The 24,077-nt window shown below is 35.0% G+C and overlaps 1 protein-coding gene across 42 annotated transcripts in view; it reads left to right on the top strand.

Annotated features, from left to right (window-relative positions):
* The window catches only part of LOC125665927 (mucin-22-like), a 122,368-nt gene that overhangs the window by 8,986 nt on the left and 89,305 nt on the right, over positions 1 to 24,077 (top strand). The window contains exon 1 of one of the 42 annotated variants that reach the window (XM_056151147.1): positions 14,591 to 17,290. The exons of 38 other annotated variants lie outside the window; for them this stretch is intronic. The gene's annotated coding sequence lies outside the window, so the exon portion shown is untranslated. Of the gene's footprint in view, positions 1 to 14,590; positions 17,295 to 17,615; positions 17,724 to 20,532; positions 20,658 to 24,077 lie in introns of those variants that run through there. 3 more of the 42 variants (XM_056151145.1, XM_056151143.1, XM_056151146.1) reach the window with 3 other exon arrangements.

The raw sequence follows: 24,077 nt of genomic DNA, 5'->3' as shown, positions 1-24,077 counted from the left end.
ACTCTAGTATAAACACGTATCCGGTATAACATTCTAGTATAAACACGTGCCCGGTATAACACTCTAGTATAAACACGTGCCCGGTATAGCACTTTAGTATATACACATATCCGATATAACATTCTAATACAAACATATACTCGGTATAATATTTTAGTATAAACACGTGCCCGGTATAACACACTAGTATGTCCGGTATACATGTAACACTTTAGTACAAACATGTGCCTGGTATAACACTCAATTACAAACACGTGCCTGGTATAAAATTCTGCTTTGTATAAACACATACTCGGTTAAACAATCTGCTTAGTAAAGTAAAATCTAATTTCGTTAGAATAAGTGTGAATGCATTTTATCTTAAATCCATCTGCTTGTGCGTTAGTCATGATAAATCAATTCAAATATCGATAAAGAAAAAAGATATAGAGATGTACAATCAGATTTGAAGACCGCGATTGAAGAATTTAACTAGTGCCAAGCTTACGGTATACTTATCTCTTGATATCCGCTCTCACAGCCATATCTATCGTTACTTTTAAAGACCCCATGTTTTACTTGACGGATTTATATCAATGCCTTATTTAGGATTTCCTGATTGAACGACTTTAAAAAATATACAGACATGCATACGTCAGTTGTAAATACATCGAAGTTTTGAACTTAAGCAGACATTCAAGAGATCGGAATTCACTTCCTGTAGGTAAATATCTTAACTTATATATACTCTCTCTGAATTGTTATCAAGGAAGGTGATTTCTATTTGTTTCCCTATTGTTTATTCAGACATGCGGTATACTAGTTTGTTTTTGTTTTATTGTTCTAGTTTGGCTGTATGTCTAGTTCTAGTGTGTTAGTAATGTGTAAAGCAATGACATAATCCCGAGAGCTTCGTTCTAAACAAAGATATGTGTGATAAAAAGATAAGATGGTGATACAACAGGTACACACACTATTTCTTATCATAAACATACATTACATGTGGTTTTCTATAAACGTCACAACTAACGGGTACGGTTAGGCGCAATCTCATTTTTAAAGTAAATTTCAAGGATGAACTGACCTTTTAAAGATTTAAACAGCGATATTTATGGAGATTATTACAATCTTCATTTTCCAGTAACTCACAGGTAAGAATCCCGGCAGGGACGTGTTCACGATAGTTTTGAATAATGCCTATTCCATGTATTTAATTAATAGGTGTTTGATCTCACTTTTCAGTGCATCTGTTCTTATTTACTTAACATTATAATTCAACACTTTTATGGACTCAAATCAGAAATCAAAAAGTTCAATGCTTAATCTATGTAATGTGGTTTGATTTAATAGCAACGATACAAAGCACGTTAGCTTAACTATTCATGAACTATAACACATGACCAACCCTTATCGATTGACCATCCACTAATGGCGTAATACACGTAATAAGAACTTCAAATCAAATTACTGGAAAAGGCACAGGTGGGGAATATAAACCTGCGGTTACGTGGCTATTTAAAAGTTAGACCCGGGGTTTTTGTGTAAAACTTGTTTCAAATGATAAGTTGGTTGATTGGTTGGTTATATATTGTTTAACGTCCAGGTCAAGAATTTTTCACTGATATGGAGACGTGGCATCATTACCAGTGAAGGGCTGGAAAATTTAGGCCTATGATCGGCGCTTACATACTTTGAGCCGATTTGATAAACCAAATAATATTTGAGCCGTTCCGAGCAAAAAGGGGCCCTTAAGTATTGTAGTGCTAAAGTGTGAACTATAGTGAACAATCCCTCAAAATTTTAAAACAATATTGCTTGTCATTAAAATATTACAATTAATTAAAGATGACAACCAACTCGTGATTGGTAATCGTGATCTTTTTCTTTACAAGCATGCAAAAAATGACGTCACGTTTTTTCATTATGACATTTTATGGAAAAAATTGTTGGATAACAAAAGGGTCTTTTTTTGTTGTTGCTAGGAATGGCTCATTTTATGTCTCATTATCAAATTCTACCAGCAAATAACATAATACTACCAATATATTAAAAATAATCAAACTGGACCAAGCAAAAATTAGTTGGGCAAACACTTGTGTACTTTTCATTAGATGCATGCATTCCCAATTTTGTTAAATAATCATTCTTCATAGAATTATATGCTACTAGTATTATTATTACAACTTCCATGGAAGAATTAAATTGAATCCAATTAGTTTGTGGCCAGGTTGGACTGCAAAAGAATTATATTCCATCTCCTCGGAACCCCTTTCGTATTTCCCTTCTGACTATACATGCAACACCGAGGTATTTAGAATGTGAGGTCACGGAAACTCACTAACAAAGACAAGCCTCGGGACCACCAAGCTTTGAAAATTTTGTTTCAGGATGATAAATAATAATTCATGCCCGAATAGATAGTCAATGAGTGCAAAATGTTCGAAGGGGACGAAAACCAGCGATACAAAATGCAACAAAGTAAACCTGAATTTCTTTTGGGTAACTATAGAACACCGCCTTAATGTCGTTAGAAATACAACTGTGCACCACTTATTACAGTTCCCTTAACCCTCACTGTTTCCAGCTGTATACAGTAATGTTGTCTTGGTAGCTTAGTGAGCGTTGCGACAGAAAGTTCTTGATCCCGGTTCTGTGTCTATAACTTAATGCTTACAAACAAAGAGCAGATAACAATGTATGACATAATATACCGCTACTGTATAATCATTGGGTGTAAATTCTTTACACAGGTCTCGATGTGTTGAATATACACACGTTGTGGGATTTCTTACGGTGATTTACGAGAGGACAACGTGGAGCCGCACTACATGTTGATGTGTTTTGTCTTATTTTGTAAATTTCAGAACTGTCCCTTTGAAGAGTAAAATGTTACTGTGTGCACAAACAAACACGACACCAGGACATACATGCATATGTCAGAACAATTTCATTTGTTCCAAATCAAGTACTTTTCATATTGATGATGGACAATTGCACATTTTTACACAGAGCCTTCGCTAATTTGTCATTGTTAACTCATCCGCTCGTTTACGACACATCTATTGATACTGATAATTTATACTGCGTTCTGGGTTGCGAGAACTGCTCTACAAGTAACTCCCATATACAAGCGGTCGGAACTTTTAATGAATGCATGTGTCAGTTTATAATTTACAAACCCAATTTTATTCAGTCTTTAACTTTAAATTGACTTCAACATTTCGTGATGTATTCATTCTCTCGCCTCTACTTCTTTCTCTCTCCTTTACTTCTCTGTCGCAATTTCTTTCTTTTTCTCTCTCTCATATTTCTTTCTCTATTCTTATAATACTTTTTGTCAATTATTGTGCTTGCGATTTTATAAGCTCTTTTGGTAGAAGTTGGTATATTTCACAACTGAATTAACTCTGCCCTGTAGCATTGTCTCCAGCTACCATCTACATTATACTATAATTCAACAACCCAAGATATTGTGCAACATGTGGCGTGTCCACTTCAGGTAGGTCTGCTTAATTATGTCCACTGCAAATACAGGTCTGGACATTGTACATGAGTAATAGAACCCAATCCTATATTATGCTTTGTCATTTAAAACATTCATGCTCAATATCACACCCGCTTGATTTCGAATTTTGAATAAATGGTGTCAGATCAGGTATATTCACGAAGTAAATACATAAAAGTACCCCCTTACGTGTGACTGATTTAACGGTTTTACCGACCACGCGCCACAAAAGACTGTTTACAAAAGAATCATATGTCATCATGCTCAGGATTTACATCTCCGAAATGCTTCGTTTTGTATAAGAATGAGCATAACAATCTAAACTGAAATTGTGGTTTTTATACGCCCGTCTTGAGACGTCCGTCCGTCTCCTTCCTGATTTCCTGTTCCTGTTGTCATTTCTCCGTCACAGATCAGACTGAATCTAGCTGTGTAGCTTCCTTGTGAGTCACTCTAGATTGTGTAGCAATTTTGATCCATTTCTACTTTTCTTGTATGAGTTTATAAGAATTTGAAATTTGAAATCTAATGTTATATGGAGGGTACATAATTTGTCCGTCTAATTCCTTCCGCAGTTTACAGGTGAGGGTATTTGTATTTTACAAGTGTTTGAGTGGGTATGGAAAAAAGGATTTTTGATTTTTCTTCAATTCAGGTTTTAAAAGAAAATAAGCTTGTGATGGGCGTATTATGTACTGTTTACGGTACGTTGGTTCCAAGATGCATGCACTTCAAAGTTAACTAAGGACTTTACCAAAATGCGTTCAATGATACGAGGGAAAAAGATTAAGGTTTGAAAATCAGTAGATTGCCCATTATAAATGGTCATTTAGGATTATCTTATGGCATTTAAATGATAGCATTACCCTATTCAGAAAAATGGCAATATCTTGGAATAACCCCCTTTTGCACTAACCTTTTTATAAATGTTATACACAGTCATTTACCTTAAGACTATTTTTTTCTTACATGCATTGAACGCTTTGAAAAATCAGAGGAGAGGATACCGCCCCCTTTTCCCGTTAGATTTACAGTGGCCATATAAAGCTAGTTATTTTCACGTACAAAGTAGGATTCACCCTCCTCTATTTTATGATGATCATATTGAATGGTAAGAATGTAAGATAAAGCTTATGAATTAAACCCTGAACCCATGCAGTTAAGGACAAACGCTCACCCCCCCCCCCCCCCAGTCCCCTCTTACCCACGATTTAGAATTACATCTTAGAGGGGTTTTTTCGCTAACAAGAATTTAGTCTGTTTAGAATTTAACTTTACAACAATTTTTTTCACACACAGAAAATTGCGTGCTGTGGTTCTTTTTTCACGCAGGAACATGAAATCCCATTGGAGCCATGATCAAATTGTATATTGTTACGTTGTGATGTGTGGTTATTCTACCATAGGGAATAGTCATTTAGAGCTTACATGGGAGGGTTTCCATAGGGAATAGTCATATAGAGCTTACACGGGAGGGTTAGGGATTAGTCATATAGAGCTGACACGGGAGGGTTAGGGAATAGTCATATAGAGCTTACACGGGAGGTTTTCCCCTGTTCCCACGTTACCAATTACTTATGGTGTTCATCGTCCCATAAATGTAAAGTTCTATAATTTAATCAAAGTACTGAAAGTACTGATGGGAGTTGATTTTATGTAGGTTTCCACCAGATTCTTCTGGGATTAAGATTTTTTTTTAAAATTAACAGTTTCCTCAAAAGTCATAAACTTATGCGCAAATTCATGCTGTGTCTCTATAACAGTCAAATTCATGCTGTGTCTCTGTACCAGTCAAATTCATGCTGTGTCTCTATAACAGTCAAATTCATGCTGTGTCTCTATAACAGTCAAATTCATGCTGTGTCTCTATAACAGTCAAAGCGTAATTATCCATATCTACAGACATGTACATATACATATAGACATTGGTAAGTTAACACCTTGTCTGGATTGTATTTTACTATTTCAACATATCATACACATTTACTCTTAGAATAGCTAATAGTTAATAGTGTTTCTGTTGATAATCGGGCGTAGAACATGGCCTATCGGGAAACACTCATCTATAATTTTGAGAAACTGTTTACCCAAGTTTGTTTTTACGTTACTATCATATGGGGGGTTAAACCATGTGATGTTACGGGAACGATTTCTTCTGCTGTTAAAATTAAAATATCATACAGTTGTATGCCATCCATGCAAAATGTAATTGACTCGCATAACGCTTCAATCAAACAAGTGCGCCAGACCGGAGATACATGTAACAGGTGTAATTGCCGAAACAAAGACCAATGCCCGCTCAACGGTGAATGTCGCGCCCACGGAATTGTGTATTTAGCTAGAGTCAGAGCCGATAATGGACAAGAAGAGAGCTACGTGGGACTAGCAGACACCGAGTTCAAATTAAGATACGCCAACCACACTCATTCATTCCGTAATTCCACGAAAAAGAATACCACCGAGCTCAGCAAATTCATATGGACATTGAAAGACAAAAATATTGACTACAAAATCAAGTGGGAAATTTTAGGAAAAACATCATCATACTCAAACATTTCAAAAAAGTGCAACCTTTGTATTCTAGAGAAATTCTTTATAATATGTCATCCCGAAAAATCTTCATTGAATAAGCGTTCAGAACTTGTCAGCACTTGCCGTCATTCCCATAAATTTCTATTTACTCAATCCTGTGTGTAATCATGCTTAGCAACTATCCAGTATGTTTCTGTGTAACATATTCTCAGCCACGCGGATGTTTTTCGTTAGATGTCATTTTTCTCCCGACGAGTGAGGGGAAACCATCCCCTTACGAAACAGCCTGTAGAGAAATAAATGTTATGTGATTGAACTCCATCTGATCGTCAATTTATGTAGCTCCGTGAGGCCACGTCGAGCACTCTAGAAGATTATATCGGAGATTTATCCCAATATATATATATATATATATATATATATATATATATATATATATATATTGAAAATCAGAATGACACATTCCATAAAAAACAATCATTTACTGCTAGCGCTTTCTCCATGTCTGCATGGTTCATCAGGCACGAGTAAGGGTGCACAAACAACAAGTAAAAGATCCTAGTGTGCGGAACACCCCATGTAGTGAACATTTTGCGGAATGCGGGGGTGCTAAATTTAAAGTGTTCCCGTTCTTTAAAATGTGGACTGAAAATGAAATAACTCGCAAAGCCAAAGAGGTCTATTTTATTAAACTTTTCAATCCAAGTCTTAATAGAAAATAATTATTTGAATAATTGAACTACAATTTAGCATAATATTTTTACAAAATAGACAATTACCAAACGCTACCGGTTAACGTTATTATGACGACATAAAGGACTCGTTTAATTGACGTCATAACAAAGACGTTACTAAACAATTTTTGTATACATATTTGAACTGCCTGATGAACCATGCAGACATGGAGAAAGCGCTAGCAGTAAATGATTGTTTTTTATGGAATATGTCATTCTGATTTTCAATATTTATTTACAACTGTGCCGAATCAACTTCTAATATATATATATATATATATATATATATATATATATATATATATATATCACCGATTATAATAGATAAACAAGACTGACAATACAGTCAGCGACGTTTTTTGAAAGAAAAATAAGAACTTTGCTGAAAACCTCTATTGAAAGAGCAACAATAATGAACTACTAAATGAAAAGAACGGCCATTCTATATCTACTGATGATTCTTGGATTAAATATATCGCTATTTAGTGCGCAATAATTTCTTCACCCGTTAAATTTCATCGTTTTAACCTCACCACTGAGTGAGATGCTGAGATACTGGTGTCCCAGCCCACTGGTTTTAGAACGAAAAAACCAGAGGCAAGGTATTCTCTTGCCTTTTTCGGGTAATGAATTGTCGATGGTATTTGCAATTGGATGACCTCATCTCGAGTTAAATAGTTAACTGTGACAACATATTTTCATCTAACTGATTCGTAGGAAGAATTCAATATGTATTTTAAGATGTGACTTTATACTAATACTAAACTTTAACTAAATTATGCATATACAACTATAAGGCTTTATCATCTAATCATTCAACCCGATGAACAGCATATCAAGAAATTCATGGGTGTTTTATTCCCTCTTTTAAAGTGGGCAATTTTGACTAAAACTTGATGGGTTCACCTTTGTGTATGAATAATGAAGATTACGTGAATCAACAGAGAAGTGCATATAGAACGTGAGTGTGATTAATTCTACACAATGAGTGCTGTAAGGATCTGATTGAATAATATTTAATCGGGTATAATGGACCATTATGAATATAAAAGGTAATAAAATGCTTTAATCTAATTATTCAGTAAAGGAAAACTAAAATGGTATTTTATTCACTATATGTACCGATTGTTACACACGAGGTACACGTGCTCTATCTGTCAATTAGCTGACTCTTATAATGAGGTTTTACGCCGTTTTGGAAATATTTCAGCCAGTTTATGGCAGTTAAATAATTGAAATATGTTTGGTTGTAAGTGATTAAGTTTCCCTGACAGCCTCCAGTAAGCCTACTCTTTTTCAAAAATCGAGGAAACGATCGTTTGCGTGTCAAGGGGTTGTGATCCTTAATACGGAATACCCTTTAACATATAGAAGTCAAAAATGCATACACAGGTAAAAATACAGGTCATTTCATGTATATCAACAGTTGTATTGTCAAATTATTCAACTTTTTCTGTAAAAATCGCATCTTGTAAATATTGTATAATATAATGATTGTCGATATTTGCACAACGTTTTTGCATTGATTGCACAATCATTTAATAATTTTTAAAGTGATGACTTAACAACGATGCTGATTGGATGAAAAATTCGTTTGATTTCTGTGTCCCAAAAAAAAAAAATCGTCCGGAGTTCATCTGCACTAAGCACGCGGGACTACTTTTCTCTGGAATGCGTCTTCCCCGTTAACGGCCGTTCTAATTTTAGCGCTATTTATAGAACGGGAATTCCACACATGCATTGTAAACGAAATTTATTCGTTTGATGCTACCAAAAATAAACACAACCAAAGATGTGAATAAAATACAAAGTAATTTAAAGAAACAACACACATAGGCCTAGTGATGGCGTGACAGAACAGTAAACCGGATGGTGTAGGGCACTGACTGGTAGAAGAAGACATATTACACGAGTTCCCGGTATGAATCGTCTGCTTTACGAGTTCGATAACATGACGGAACAAGCAGTGACTTTTGATCTGGTAAATATTAATGAAATGCATTATATGGGGCTCAGTCAACGAGGGCAATTTAGATGAAAATGTGTTGAGCTTTTTACTTGATATTGAAATGGAGCCGAGTCGCATTCCATATCGTTCCTACGATACAACCAGTGTTCAACGTCTCGAATGCAATGCAGCATACATCCGGTCACCACTTGTTCTCTTCCTTTATATCTAATTCAGCTTTTAACCATTACACTTTTAATTTAGCACATAATCCATTTAATTCTGCACAGTAACTCTACCTCACCCGAACGCACAGCCAGTTTTGTTGTTGTTTTTATTGTTACGTATAGGTATTCCTACGCACCATTTCAGAAATGTTAATTCAAGCTTTTTGATAAGAGAAAGTATTTGTTTTTCTATTCTAAAAATATAATTAAATGATAAGAAATAAAACTTATAATTCTTTATTTGATGCATATATCAAACGAAAAATTGGACGTAAAACTTTTTGCATCAATGCGCTACGCGTATTAAAAAAAAACAACCCTGAGTTTCTATAGCGTGTAGTTTGATTTTCAAACTTTTTTATGACAAATTTTCATGAAAATACACAACAAAATATCTAGGTGTTTTTTTTAATTATCAATATTTGATTTGATCTACATCTGAAAGTTTGGAAAAGTCTGAACTGCATGACTGGTTGCTTGCACACTAAAATAATCAAAATGAATTTACTGTCGAGCTCATAAACATATTTCTTGGTTTTATCACAAAGGTGGAAATTGAATACAGCCACTCCAACATTGAATGTACGATATCTTTGGTTCGCTTCAATTTGTATTTTTAAAGCGCTAAGCGTAGCTGCGCTTTATTGTCGCCAGTTGGATTTTGCTTTCGTCATCACGTTTCCGGTTTATCGCCACCTATAGGCAAATTTATGCATCACTGTAGTAAACAAGTCGTGTTTAAAGTAGTCGTAATTTTGCAACCGATCTAGTATCGGGATAACATTCATATCCGTAGGGGTATTCTTTTTGGAAATACAGTTCGTTACAAAGTGGATAAAATATCTATAAAAAGGTGACATTTTTGTCCTCATCTGGGGAAAAATGGGACACAGAAGCAGGTCATTCTTCAGTTAAAGTTCCCGTTTGAATCTGCGTCTGTAAAAATTAAAGTGATTATTAAGTAATTCAAAATCTAAATGAATAAGAATCTGTAAATGAAACCATTTTCGCTAGGGTGCTTTTGCATTGTTACCTTCGCGTAGCGCTTAGAGGTCAAGAAAATCAATACTTTAGCAGGGTGCAATCTATAATTAGAAGCCACGTCATTAAGCTATACACGAGTTATGGGAGTTTTCCATTTATGTTCTGACTGCTGTTCCGACTTAGTAAACATTTTGTCCAACACAGTAAAAAAAATTAACTGATCCGCGTCGATCGTGAACGAGAAAGAACTTGTGCACGATTATGTTTTGACTGCGAATAACAGAGATCGGTGTCTCAGAGGGACAATTAATTGCGTAACTAATTACACATTTGTTGCTAAGGTTATTTGCATTTTCGTATAAAGAAATGTGTATTATGTCTCATTCAGACAAACAGGTGAGTTTCCTTTGCAACATGAATATGAGCTTTTACACACGGAGTGTAATACACACATGTTGATGAATACAGTGTTTAATGTACCTGTGCACAAACTTTTGGAATTTTTTTTTTTAAAGATTTACGTATAACAAACAATCACTACAATGCCTAGATGTAAATCCATGCATATACATGTATGGTAGACTAATTGATCATATTCGATTTAGTATATCCTCTCGCACTAACTTTCATGTTAAAAATGAGCTCTTTCCACTCTTGTTGATACCGCAGCATTCAGTTTCAAAGCTATGATGAACATCTTTTATAAATAACTTCCTAAATTTTGTTTTCAGTTATATGTGTATTTATCTGACTTATTTGGATTCACATTCTCTCCAACCTGATTTAGAATCGAAATAAACTTTTTTTTTTATTGATTACAAAAAATAATTCCATTTTCATGGTTTGATTGCTATATACGGATACATGTAATTATAAGATGCACTGGATTCTGTAGTACAAGTCATACATATGCATGTTTATGTATGTATTTAAATGATTTCTGATGAGGTGATGAAATGGATGTAAAGTGTTTCATAGACCTGCATTATTTTGACATGAATATCTGGGCACTTGTTAGTTAGTGTATGTGGTTATGTGTACTTTTCATTTTTGTCCAGTTGTTTGTTTGTTCCTTTCTATCATTATTTGACATAATGTATGTTTCAAACTATTGATTTGTTTCATTTTAGTTGTATTGTAAAAAATATTGCATACGCTAATAAACTGGAAAGTTAGTTGCGTAATAACAATTGAACACTTTTTACCGAAAACTACACATTACAACTGTTTTCACATTTTCCACCAAAATTTGACAAATTTCAAAAAATATTCTTATCTACAACATCACATCTGTAAGAAAAAAATTGCATAGTCATGTCGAGCATTTCATGATCCACGGTGGGGATCGGATCGGATCAGAAAGCCTTGGCTTGGGAAGATTGGGGGGGGGGGGGGGGGCAAACTGGGTATAAAGTGTTTATGTGTAAAATATGTTGAATAACAATGCTATTAATTGATTGTATCTGTTCCTCACGATAATTTTTAATTCATAATATGTAGACGTCACCAAGACCGGCGAAGGGCTGCAAAATTTAGGCCTTTGTTCGGCGCATACGGCCATTGAGCAGTAGGCCACACCTACTATGGCACGGGACATCCGTTTTTAAGGCCATCTCCGGGGGACCCGTGACATTCACACCTGACGCCGAGAGTTTGGCGATGGAACTGTCACTACTAGTTTTAACGACCTGGGTCTGGCGCGGCTGGGATTCGAACCCGACCGTCCGCATACAGGGCGAACACTATACCTCTATACCACTATATAACACTACCACCGCAGCGGTGGTAATGCTATTGATACTAAATTCTGATTATAGATATTTAAAAAGAGCAGGCGTCCTTTACCAAAATTGTAAATTTCATGATCCAAGGACAAGGTTTTAGTTCCAGGTGGGACCAAAATTATCATAGTGACCATTGTTTTTAACAACATCATATAAAATTTATATTTCAACATGTTGAAAAGTTTCAGGACATTGTTTCCAATCCATATTTGTTATTTCCCTACAGAAAATGTATTATTAAAGAATAGCATATGAACTTTTTTAGCTCACCTGAGCTTAATGCTCAAGTAAGCTTTTCTGATTGCCTGTAGTCCGTCTGTCCGTCCGTCCGTCTGTAAACTTTGTTTTTTTGTTGTTGTTTTTTTTGTTGTTGTTGTTTTTTTGTATTTTGGTTTTTGGTTGTTTTTTTTTTTTACATTTTCTACTTCTTCTCCAGAACCACTGGGCCAATTTCAACCAAACTTTGTCACAAGCATCCTTGGATGAAGGGCTTTTAAGTTTGTTCAAATGAAGGGCCATGTCACTTTCAAAGGGGAGATAATCACAAAAATTCAAAAATAGGGTAGGATCATTTAAAAATCTTCTCAAGAACGACAGGGCCAGAAAAGCTGAAATTGACATGAAAGCTTCCTGACATAATGCAAATTCAAGTTTGTTAAAATTATGGCTCCCGGGGGTTGGATGGGGCCACAATAAAGGATCAAAGTTTTACATACAAATATATAGGAAAAATCTTTAAAAATCTTCTTCTTAAGAGGCTGTCTACGATAGAACCATGCAAATGGCTATTGATGGACATGTGTCGGAATTTCATGAAACTTGGTATATATCCTTTAGATAACATAACTTGAACGTAAAAATAATTATTTTCATTCCACTCGATCGGTAACCATGGAAACGAGAGACACTTGGTTTTCCCCCATTTCAGCGGGTGAAACGTCACAATATCTCAAATTACGTTGTATGAGCGGTTTCAGCGGATGAAACGTCACAATGTCACAAATTACGTCACAAATTACGTTGTATGAGCGTCTTCACAGCGGCTGCCACATAACTAATCTATTCATTCGCCATCTTTAATTTGCATGATTTATAGCTTCCAATATCATTCGTAAGTTTCCTTCCGGTTGGTGAGTAAAAAGTTTTACTTATATGTATAACTAAGGTTTTATCGTGCATGTTTACAAATATGTAAACAGTTTCGTATGTTTATAAGTATGAAAACCACTAAGCATCATTATTCTAATGTTAAATTTTTATATGTTTACTAATATAGAAACAACTACATGTGTTATACTTATATAAACATCTAAGCATATAATTCGGGTTTTCTATCGTGTATAACTATATGTTTATTAGTATGTAAACAATTACATATATAAGTATCGTAGCATATTAATATTAGGAATATAAACTTTGCGTTTTTATCGTTTTAGTTTATATAAACATGTAGTTAAAATATAGATGCAGGTATACATCAAATTCCGGTATATTATATGTATATGTATATGCAAATATACATAAAATCCAGGTATGTTATTATACGTATGTATTTTGTAAACTTCTTTTTATGACGAACATTTAGATGCAATGTCGCAGTTTGCATGTATGCAGGCCTGCTGCATACTATTATATTTAATATATGTAAGCTTGTTGGATGTATGCGATTTGTGATTTTGCATCTATTCTGTATTTTCATTATTTAATCAAATCTATATGTTATGTAATTAAGTATACCACTTCTTATGGTTGGTATTTTATCTGTCATACAATTTTATCATAAGTACTAACTCACCACTTACTACATTATACATCTTCAGTTTTATACACATAATACATACTATCGAATAAGAATTATGGAGCCATGTCGTGCTACGAGCTGGATCCAGTTACAGAAACATGGTACAGGGTCTGAGGTGTAGCACCTGACGACGACCTCAAAATTTTTGCCTGATGACGATCTCAAAATTGTTGTCTGGCATAATTTTATAATTTATGATTAACAAAGTAATAACTAGTGGCACTCTATTATCAAAATTTTCTTTGGCGACCCTACCCTAATTCTTTTCTGTATATATTTTAGTTATTTCACATGTATATACATACCTACATCCATATTACTATCACCTGTTACTAATATTAATAATTATGTAATAGTTATGGTATATTTATTTCGGTGTATCTTGAATTGGACGAAGGACGGAGACTCGTGCGATTACTAATTATTATTACCTTCTATTAGAATCCAAATAAATAACAAATATTTTAAATATTTAATTTTATATTTACTTATTATAATTTTTAAATTTTAATATACTTAAGGAATAAATTAAATAAAGATCATTATTAAAATTATTATATAAATAAAAATTATAATTTATTTCATTAATTTTTACTTTTTATTTAGTTTTTATAAATATAAGTTACTTCTTTATTTCATTATAATTTATGACATACGACCATCACATGTATGTGTCCGGCCATCAAAAGACAGTACCGCAGTCATCAGACGTGTTGGTACACGATGGTCCTTATTTATTTATATTTATTTATTTTTAAACCATGGGACAACCCATACGTCCCATACGGAGCATATGGAATGTTACTACAACACACTTCAACTTCACTATGTTGGTGCATTTGGGAGGTGTTGGAGGGTGAGGCTGGATCGCAATGAGATGGATAGTATTATGGCAGATAATACAGTCACCAATCGGTTAACGATATATAGTTAACCAATCCTACGAATATCAAACAAACAAACCACTGCCTTCTTTCTTTTCTCCTCTTTATTATCTGTATCGGTAGCATCTCCCACTTGTTTGTTATCCTTTGTATTTGTGGCCGGGCAACTTTCATCATCATCTCCAGACTCGTCTAAATTTTCAAGAGGACGGACACCTGTGTCTATAGACTCGGATTCACTGGAATCGTTTTCATCTTCACATTCAAAAGAACGTTTTTCACTCATTGTTGATATCACTTTTACAGTCGAGGAAGCCAGGCGATTTCCAAGAATCGAATCTAGCTCTTCGAAATGTTTACACGTTCTTCTGCCTTTTCCACTTTTTAAAAGTTTGATTTTGGTCTCTTTACAGTGTGACTTCTCACCTTGCATTTTTCGGGTGTTCTTTGAAAGCCTTTGTTCGTCAATTCATCTGACACGAACTTGTATATTATAGACCCATTGTTGACTTTCGGGTTTTCCATTTGCTCATCGATGGCTTGTTCGTCCCAAATAGATAAGAAAGCTTGGGTCTCTTCTTCTGTCCAAGCAGATCCGCGTTTTGTTTTTTCTTTTTTAGAGGTTTGCGTTCTAGCTGACATGTTTACGGACTAATATTTCCCCCGCCAATGCATACACAACTCTAACAACGCTTAAAATAGAGACTGATTCAATACACATGAAGAAATACATACGTAAGTAAATTTGCTGTGTGTTCATACGACAAAATTTACACACAGTAGCAAATAAGTTGCGAGAACATGTATGCAAAAGTTAATTTGCACCTAGTCCTGACCAGGTGCAGATTTACTCAACTGTGCAGAATTTGCATATGAGCAAATCAGTTCATACGACAAAAATTGCACATGTAAGTAAATTTACATTTGTGTAAAATATACTGAGGTATGCAAATCGTGTCGTATGAATGGGGTATAAGATTAAGAGACATGCAAAATTAAAATGATACAGCATTTTTTTAAGGATGTAAGTAGAGACGTATAATTAAGATGATCCCTGTTTGCTTTACTCCTAATCTTTATAGGATTTGTGAGATTGATCAGATTATCTTCATTTTTACCGACTGTACAAAATGCATGCTAATTACAGCAGAAAATATTACTATAGTAGTAGCTAAAATAAATTGTCATTGGTAACAAAGCTTAATGAAACAGCAACAGAAGCACTTTATAAAACATTCAGCAGACTAGGCTCAACAGGACGTTAGCATATATACGTACCCGTTATAATATTCGGCTTAGTACAAACATGTACCCGGTATAACACTCTAGTATAAACACGTACCCGGTATAACACTCTAGTATAAACACGTACCCAGTATAACACTCTAGTATAAACACGTGCCCGGTATAACACTCTAGTATAAACACGTACCCAGTATAACACTCTAGTATAAACACGTGCCCGGTATAACACTCTAGTATAAACACGTACCGGTATAACACTCTAGTATAAACACGTACCGGTATAGTGCTCTAGTATAAACACGTATCCGGTATAACACTCTAGTATAAACACGTGCCCGGTATAACACTCTAGTATAAACGCGTATCCGGTATAACACTCTAGTATAAACACGTACCCGGTATAACACTCTAGTATAAACACGTACCCGATATAACACTCTAGTATAAACACGTGCCCGGTATAACACTCTAGTATAAACACGTACCCGGTAAAATACTCTTGTATTAACACGTGTCCGGTATAACACTCTAGTATAAACACGTACCCGTTATAACACTCTAGTATAAACAAGTACCCGGTATAACATACTAGTATAAACACGTACCGGTATAACACTCTAGTATAAACACGTACCCGGTATAACACTCTAGTATAAACACGTGCCCGGTATAACACTCTAGTATAAACACGTACCCAGTATAACACTCTAGTATATACACCTATCCGGTATAACACTCTAGTATAAACACGTACCGGTATAACACTCTAGTATAAACACCTATCCGGTATAACACTCTAGTATAAACACGTACCGGTATAACACTCTAGTATAAACACGTACCGGTATAACACTCTAGTATAAACACCTATCCGGTATAACACTCTAGTATAAACACGTACCGGTATAACACTCTAGTATAAACACGTACCGGTATAACACTCTAGTATAAACACGTACCGGTATAGCACTCTAGTATAAACACGTATCCGGTATAACATTCTAGTATAAACACGTGCCCGGTATAACACTCTAGTATAAACACGTGCCCGGTATAGCACTTTAGTATATACACATATCCGATATAACATTCTAATACAAACATATACTCGGTATAATATTTTAGTATAAACACGTGCCCGGTATAACACACTAGTATGTCCGGTATACATGTAACACTTTAGTACAAACATGTGCCTGGTATAACACTCAATTACAAACACGTGCCTGGTATAAAATTCTGCTTTGTATAAACACATACTCGGTTAAACAATCTGCTTAGTAAAGTAAAATCTAATTTCGTTAGAATAAGTGTGAATGCATTTTATCTTAAATCCATCTGCTTGTGCGTTAGTCATGATAAATCAATTCAAATATCGATAAAGAAAAAAGATATAGAGATGTACAATCAGATTTGAAGACCGCGATTGAAGAATTTAACTAGTGCCAAGCTTACGGTATACTTATCTCTTGATATCCGCTCTCACAGCCATATCTATCGTTACTTTTAAAGACCCCATGTTTTACTTGACGGATTTATATCAATGCCTTATTTAGGATTTCCTGATTGAACGACTTTAAAAAATATACAGACATGCATACGTCAGTTGTAAATACATCGAAGTTTTGAACTTAAGCAGACATTCAAGAGATCGGAATTCACTTCCTGTAGGTAAATATCTTAACTTATATATATACTCTCTCTGAATTGTTATCAAGGAAGGTGATTTCTATTTGTTTCCCTATTGTTTATTCAGACATGCGGTATACTAGTTTGTTTTTGTTTTATTGTTCTAGTTTGGCTGTATGTCTAGTTCTAGTGTGTTAGTAATGTGTAAAGCAATGACATAATCCCGAGAGCTTCGTTCTAAACAAAGATATGTGTGATAAAAAGATAAGATGGTGATACAACAGGTACACACACTATTTCTTATCATAAACATACATTACATGTGGTTTTCTATAAACGTCACAACTAACGGGTACGGTTAGGCGCAATCTCATTTTTAAAGTAAATTTCAAGGATGAACTGACCTTTTTAAGATTTAAACAGCGATATTTATGGAGATTATTACAATCTTCATTTTCCAGTAACTCACAGGTAAGAATCCCGGCAGGGACGTGTTCACGATAGTTTTGAATAATGCCTATTCCATGTATTTAATTAATAGGTGTTTGATCTCACTTTTCAGTGCATCTGTTCTTATTTACTTAACATTATAATTCAACACTTTTATGGACTCAAATCAGAAATCAAAAAGTTCAATGCTTAATCTATGTAATGTGGTTTGATTTAATAGCAACGATACAAAGCACGTTAGCTTAACTATTCATGAACTATAACACATGACCAACCCTTATCGATTGACCATCCACTAATGGCGTAATACACGTAATAAGAACTTCAAATCAAATTACTGGAAAAGGCACAGGTGGGGAATATAAACCTGCGGTTACGTGGCTATTTAAAAGTTAGACCCGGGGTTTTTGTGTAAAACTTGTTTCAAATGATAAGTTGGTTGATTGGTTGGTTATATATTGTTTAACGTCCAGGTCAAGAATTTTTCACTGATATGGAGACGTGGCATCATTACCAGTGAAGGGCTGGAAAATTTAGGCCTATGATCGGCGCTTACATACTTTGAGCCGATTTGATAAACCAAATAATATTTGAGCCGTTCCGAGCAAAAAGGGGCCCTTAAGTATTGTAGTGCTAAAGTGTGAACTATAGTGAACAATCCCTCAAAATTTTAAAACAATATTGCTTGTCATTAAAATATTACAATTAATTAAAGATGACAACCAACTCGTGATTGGTAATCGTGATCTTTTTCTTTACAAGCATGCAAAAAATGACGTCACGTTTTTTCATTATGACATTTTATGGAAAAAATTGTTGGATAACAAAAGGGTCTTTTTTTGTTGTTGCTAGGAATGGCTCATTTTATGTCTCATTATCAAATTCTACCAGCAAATAACATAATACTACCAATATATTAAAAATAATCAAACTGGATCAAGCAAAAATTAGTTGGGCAAACACTTGTGTACTTTTCATTAGATGCATGCATTCCCAATTTTGTTAAATAATCATTCTTCATAGAATTATATGCTACTAGTATTATTATTACAACTTCCATGGAAGAATTAAATTGAATCCAATTAGTTTGTGGCCAGGTTGGACTGCAAAAGAATTATATTCCATCTCCTCGGAACCCCTTTCGTATTTCCCTTCTGACTATACATGCAACACCGAGGTATTTAGAATGTGAGGTCACGGAAACTCACTAACAAAGACAAGCCTCGGGACCACCAAGCTTTGAAAATTTTGTTTCAGGATGATAAATAATAATTCATGCCCGAATAGATAGTCAATGAGTGCAAAATGTTCGAAGGGGACGAAAACCAGCGATACAAAATGCAACAAAGTAAACCTGAATTTCTTTTGGGTAACTATAGAACACCGCCTTAATGTCGTTAGAAATACAACTGTGCACCACTTATTACAGTTCCCTTAACCCTCACTGTTTCCAGCTGTATACAGTAATGTTGTTTTGGTAGCTTAGTGAGCGTTGCGACAGAAAGTTCTTGATCCCGGTTCTGTGTCTATAACTTAATGCTTACAAACAAAGAGCAGACAACAATGTCTGACATAATATACCGCTACTGTATAATCATTGGGTGTAAATTCTCTACACAGGTCTCGATGTGTTGAATATACACACGTTGTGGGATTTCTTACGGTGATTTACGAGAGGACAACGTGGAGCCGCACTACATGTTGATGTGTTTTGTCTTATTTTGTAAATTTCAGAACTGTCCCTTTGAAGAGTAAAATGTTACTGTGTGCACAAACAAACACGACACCAGGACATACATGCATATGTCAGAACAATTTCATTTGTTCCAAATCAAGTACTTTTCATATTGATGATGGACAATTGCACATTTTTACACAGAGCCTTCGCTAATTTGTCATTGTTAACTCATCCGCTCGTTTACGACACATCTATTGATACTGATAATTTATACTGCGTTCTGGGTTGCGAGAACTGCTCTACAAGTAACTCCCATATACAAGCGGTCGGAACTTTTAATGAATGCATGTGTCAGTTTATAATTTACAAACCCAATTTTATTCAGTCTTTAACTTTAAATTGACTTAAACATTTCGTGATGTATTCATTCTCTCGCCTCTACTTCTTTCTCTCTCCTTTACTTCTCTGTCGCAATTTCTTTCTTTTTCTCTCTCTCATATTTCTTTCTCTATTCTTATAATACTTTTTGTCAATTATTGTGCTTGCGATTTTATAAGCTCTTTTGGTAGAAGTTGGTATATTTCACAACTGAATTAACTCTGCCCTGTAGCATTGTCTCCAGCTACCATCTACATTATACTATAATTCAACAACCCAAGATATTGTGCAACATGTGGCGTGTCCACTTCAGATGGGTCTGCATGATTATGTCCACTGCAAATACAGGTCTGGACATTGTACATGAGTAATAGAACCCAATCCTATATTATGCTTTGTCATTTAAAACATTCATGCTCAATATCACACCCGCTTGATTTCGAATTTTGAATAAATGGTGTCAGATCAGGTATATTCACGAAGTAAATACATAAAAGTACCCCCTTACGTGTGACTGATTTAACGGTTTTACCGACCACGCGCCACAAAAGACTGTTTACAAAAGAATCATGTCATCATGCTCAGGATTTACATCTCCGAAATGCTTCGTTTTGTATAAGAATGAGCATAACAATCTAAACTGAAATTGTGGTTTTTATACGCCCGTCTTGAGACGTCCGTCCGTCTCCTTCCTGATTTCCTGTTCCTGTTGTCATTTCTCCGTCACAGATCAGACTGAATCTAGCTGTGTAGCTTCCTTGTGAGTCACTCTAGATTGTGTAGCAATTTTGATCCATTTCTACTTTTCTTGTATGAGTTTATAAGAATTTGAAATTTGAAATCTAATGTTATATGGAGGGTACATAATTTGTCCGTCTAATTCCTTCCGCAGTTTACAGGTGAGGGTATTTGTATTTTACAAGTGTTTGAGTGGGTATGGAAAAAAGGATTTTTGATTTTTCTTCAATTCAGGTTTTAAAAGAAAATAAGCTTGTGATGGGCGTATTATGTACTGTTTACGGTACGTTGGTTCCAAGATGCATGCACTTCAAAGTTAACTAAGGACTTTACCAAAATGCGTTCAATGATACGAGGGAAAAAGATTAAGGTTTGAAAATCAGTAGATTGCCCATTATAAATGGTCATTTAGGATTATCTTATGGCATTTAAATGATAGCATTACCCTATTCAGAAAAATGGCAATATCTTGGAATAACCCCCTTTTGCACTAACCTTTTTATAAATGTTATACACAGTCATTTACCTTAAGACTAATTTTTTCTTACATGCATTGAACGCTTTGAAAAATCAGAGGAGAGGATACCGCCCCCTTTTCCCGTTAGATTTACAGTGGCCATATAAAGCTAGTTATTTTCACGTACAAAGTAGGATTCACCCTCCTCTATTTTATGATGATCATATTGAATGGTAAGAATGTAAGATAAAGCTTATGAATTAAACCCTGAACCCATGCAGTTAAGGACAAACGCTCACCCCCCCCCACCCCCCCCCCAGTCCCCTCTTACCCACGATTTAGAATTACATCTTAGAGGGGTTTTTTCGCTAACAAGAATTTAGTCTGTTTAGAATTTAACTTTACAACAATTTTTTTCACACACAGAAAATTGCGTGCTGTGGTTCTTTTTTCACGCAGGAACATGAAATCCCATTGGAGCCATGATCAAATTGTATATTGTTACGTTGTGATGTGTGGTTATTCTACCATAGGGAATAGTCATTTAGAGCTTACATGGGAGGGTTTCCATAGGGAATAGTCATATAGAGCTTACACGGGAGGGTTAGGGATTAGTCATATAGAGCTGACACGGGAGGGTTAGGGAATAGTCATATAGAGCTTACACGGGAGGTTTTCCCCTGTTCCCACGTTACCAATTACTTATGGTGTTCATCGTCCCATAAATGTAAAGTTCTATAATTTAATCAAAGTACTGAAAGTACTGATGGGAGTTGATTTTATGTAGGTTTCCACCAGATTCTTCTGGGATTAAGATTTTTTTTTAAAATTAACAGTTTCCTCAAAAGTCATAAACTTATGCGCAAATTCATGCTGTGTCTCTATAACAGTCAAATTCATGCTGTGTCTCTGTACCAGTCAAATTCATGCTGTGTCTCTATAACAGTCAAATTCATGCTGTGTCTCTATAACAGTCAAATTCATGCTGTGTCTCTATAACAGTCAAAGCGTAATTATCCATATCTACAGACATGTACATATACATATAGACATTGGTAAGTTAACACCTTGTCTGGATTGTATTTTACTATTTCAACATATCATACACATTTACTCTTAGAATAGCTAATAGTTAATAGTGTTTCTGTTGATAATCGGGCGTAGAACATGGCCTATCGGGAAACACTCATCTATAATTTTGAGAAACTGTTTACCCAAGTTTGTTTTTACGTTACTATCATATGGGGGGTTAAACCATGTGATGTTACGGGAACGATTTCTTCTGCTGTTAAAATTAAAATATCATACAGTTGTATGCCATCCATGCAAAATGTAATTGACTCGCATAACGCTTCAATCAAACAAGTGCGCCAGACCGGAGATACATGTAACAGGTGTAATTGCCGAAACAAAGACCAATGCCCGCTCAACGGTGAATGTCGCGCCCACGGAATTGTGTATTTAGCTAGAGTCAGAGCCGATAATGGACAAGAAGAGAGCTACGTGGGACTAGCAGACACCGAGTTCAAATTAAGATACGCCAACCACACTCATTCATTCCGTAATTCCACGAAAAAGAATACCACCGAGCTCAGCAAATTCATATGGACATTGAAAGACAAAAATATTGACTACAAAATCAAGTGGGAAATTTTAGGAAAAACATCATCATACTCAAACATTTCAAAAAAGTGCAACCTTTGTATTCTAGAGAAATTCTTTATAATATGTCATCCCGAAAAATCTTCATTGAATAAGCGTTCAGAACTTGTCAGCACTTGCCGTCATTCCCATGAATTTCTATTTACTCAATCCTGTGTGTAATCATGCTTAGCAACTATCCAGTATGTTTCTGTGTAACATATTCTCAGCCACGCGGATGTTTTTCGTTAGATGTCATTTTTCTCCCGACGAGTGAGGGGAAACCATCCCCTTACGAAACAGCCTGTAGAGAAATAAATGTTATGTGATTGAACTCCATCTGATCGTCAATTTATGTAGCTCCGTGAGGCCACGTCGAGCACTCTAGAAGATTATATCGGAGATTTATCCCAATATATATATATATATATATATATATATATATATATATATATTGAAAATCAGAATGACACATTCCATAAAAAACAATCATTTACTGCTAGCGCTTTCTCCATGTCTGCATGGTTCATCAGGCACGAGTAAGGGTGCACAAACAACAAGTAAAAGATCCTAGTGTGCGGAACACTCCATGTAGTGAACATTTTGCGGAATGCGGGGGTGGTAAATTTAAAGTGTTCCCGTTCTTTAAAATGTGGACTGAAAATGAAATAACTCGCAAAGCCAAAGAGGTCTATTTTATTAAACTTTTCAATCCAAGTCTTAATAGAAAATAATTATTTGAATAATTGAACTACAATTTAGCATAATATTTTTACAAAATAGACAATTACCAAACGCTACCGGTTAACGTTATTATGACGACATAAAGGACTCGTTTAATTGACGTCATAACAAAGACGTTACTAAACAATTTTTGTATACATATTTGAACTGCCTGATGAACCATGCAGACATGGAGAAAGCGCTAGCAGTAAATGATTGTTTTTTATGGAATATGTCATTCTGATTTTCAATATTTATTTACAACTGTGCCGAATCAACTTCTAATATATATATATATATATATATATATATATATATATATATATATATATATATATATATCACCGATTATAATAGATAAACAAGACTGACAATACAGTCAGCGACGTTTTTTGAAAGAAAAATAAGAACTTTGCTGAAAACCTCTATTGAAAGAGCAACAATAATGAACTACTAAATGAAAAGAACGGCCATTCTATATCTACTGATGATTCTTGGATTAAATATATCGCTATTTAGTGCGCAATAATTTCTTCACCCGTTAAATTTCATCGTTTTAACCTCACCACTGAGTGAGATGCTGAGATACTGGTGTCCCAGCCCACTGGTTTTAGAACGAAAAAACCAGAGGCAAGGTATTCTCTTGCCTTTTTCGGGTAATGAATTGTCGATGGTATTTGCAATTGGATGACCTCATCTCGAGTTAAATAGTTAACTGTGACAACATATTTTCATCTAACTGATTCGTAGGAAGAATTCA

The sequence above is a fragment of the Ostrea edulis genome, chromosome 10 (genome assembly GCF_947568905.1).
Source record: "Ostrea edulis chromosome 10, xbOstEdul1.1, whole genome shotgun sequence".
NCBI lineage: Eukaryota > Metazoa > Mollusca > Bivalvia > Ostreida > Ostreidae > Ostrea > Ostrea edulis.
This window is presented reverse-complemented; position numbering and strand designations above follow the sequence as displayed.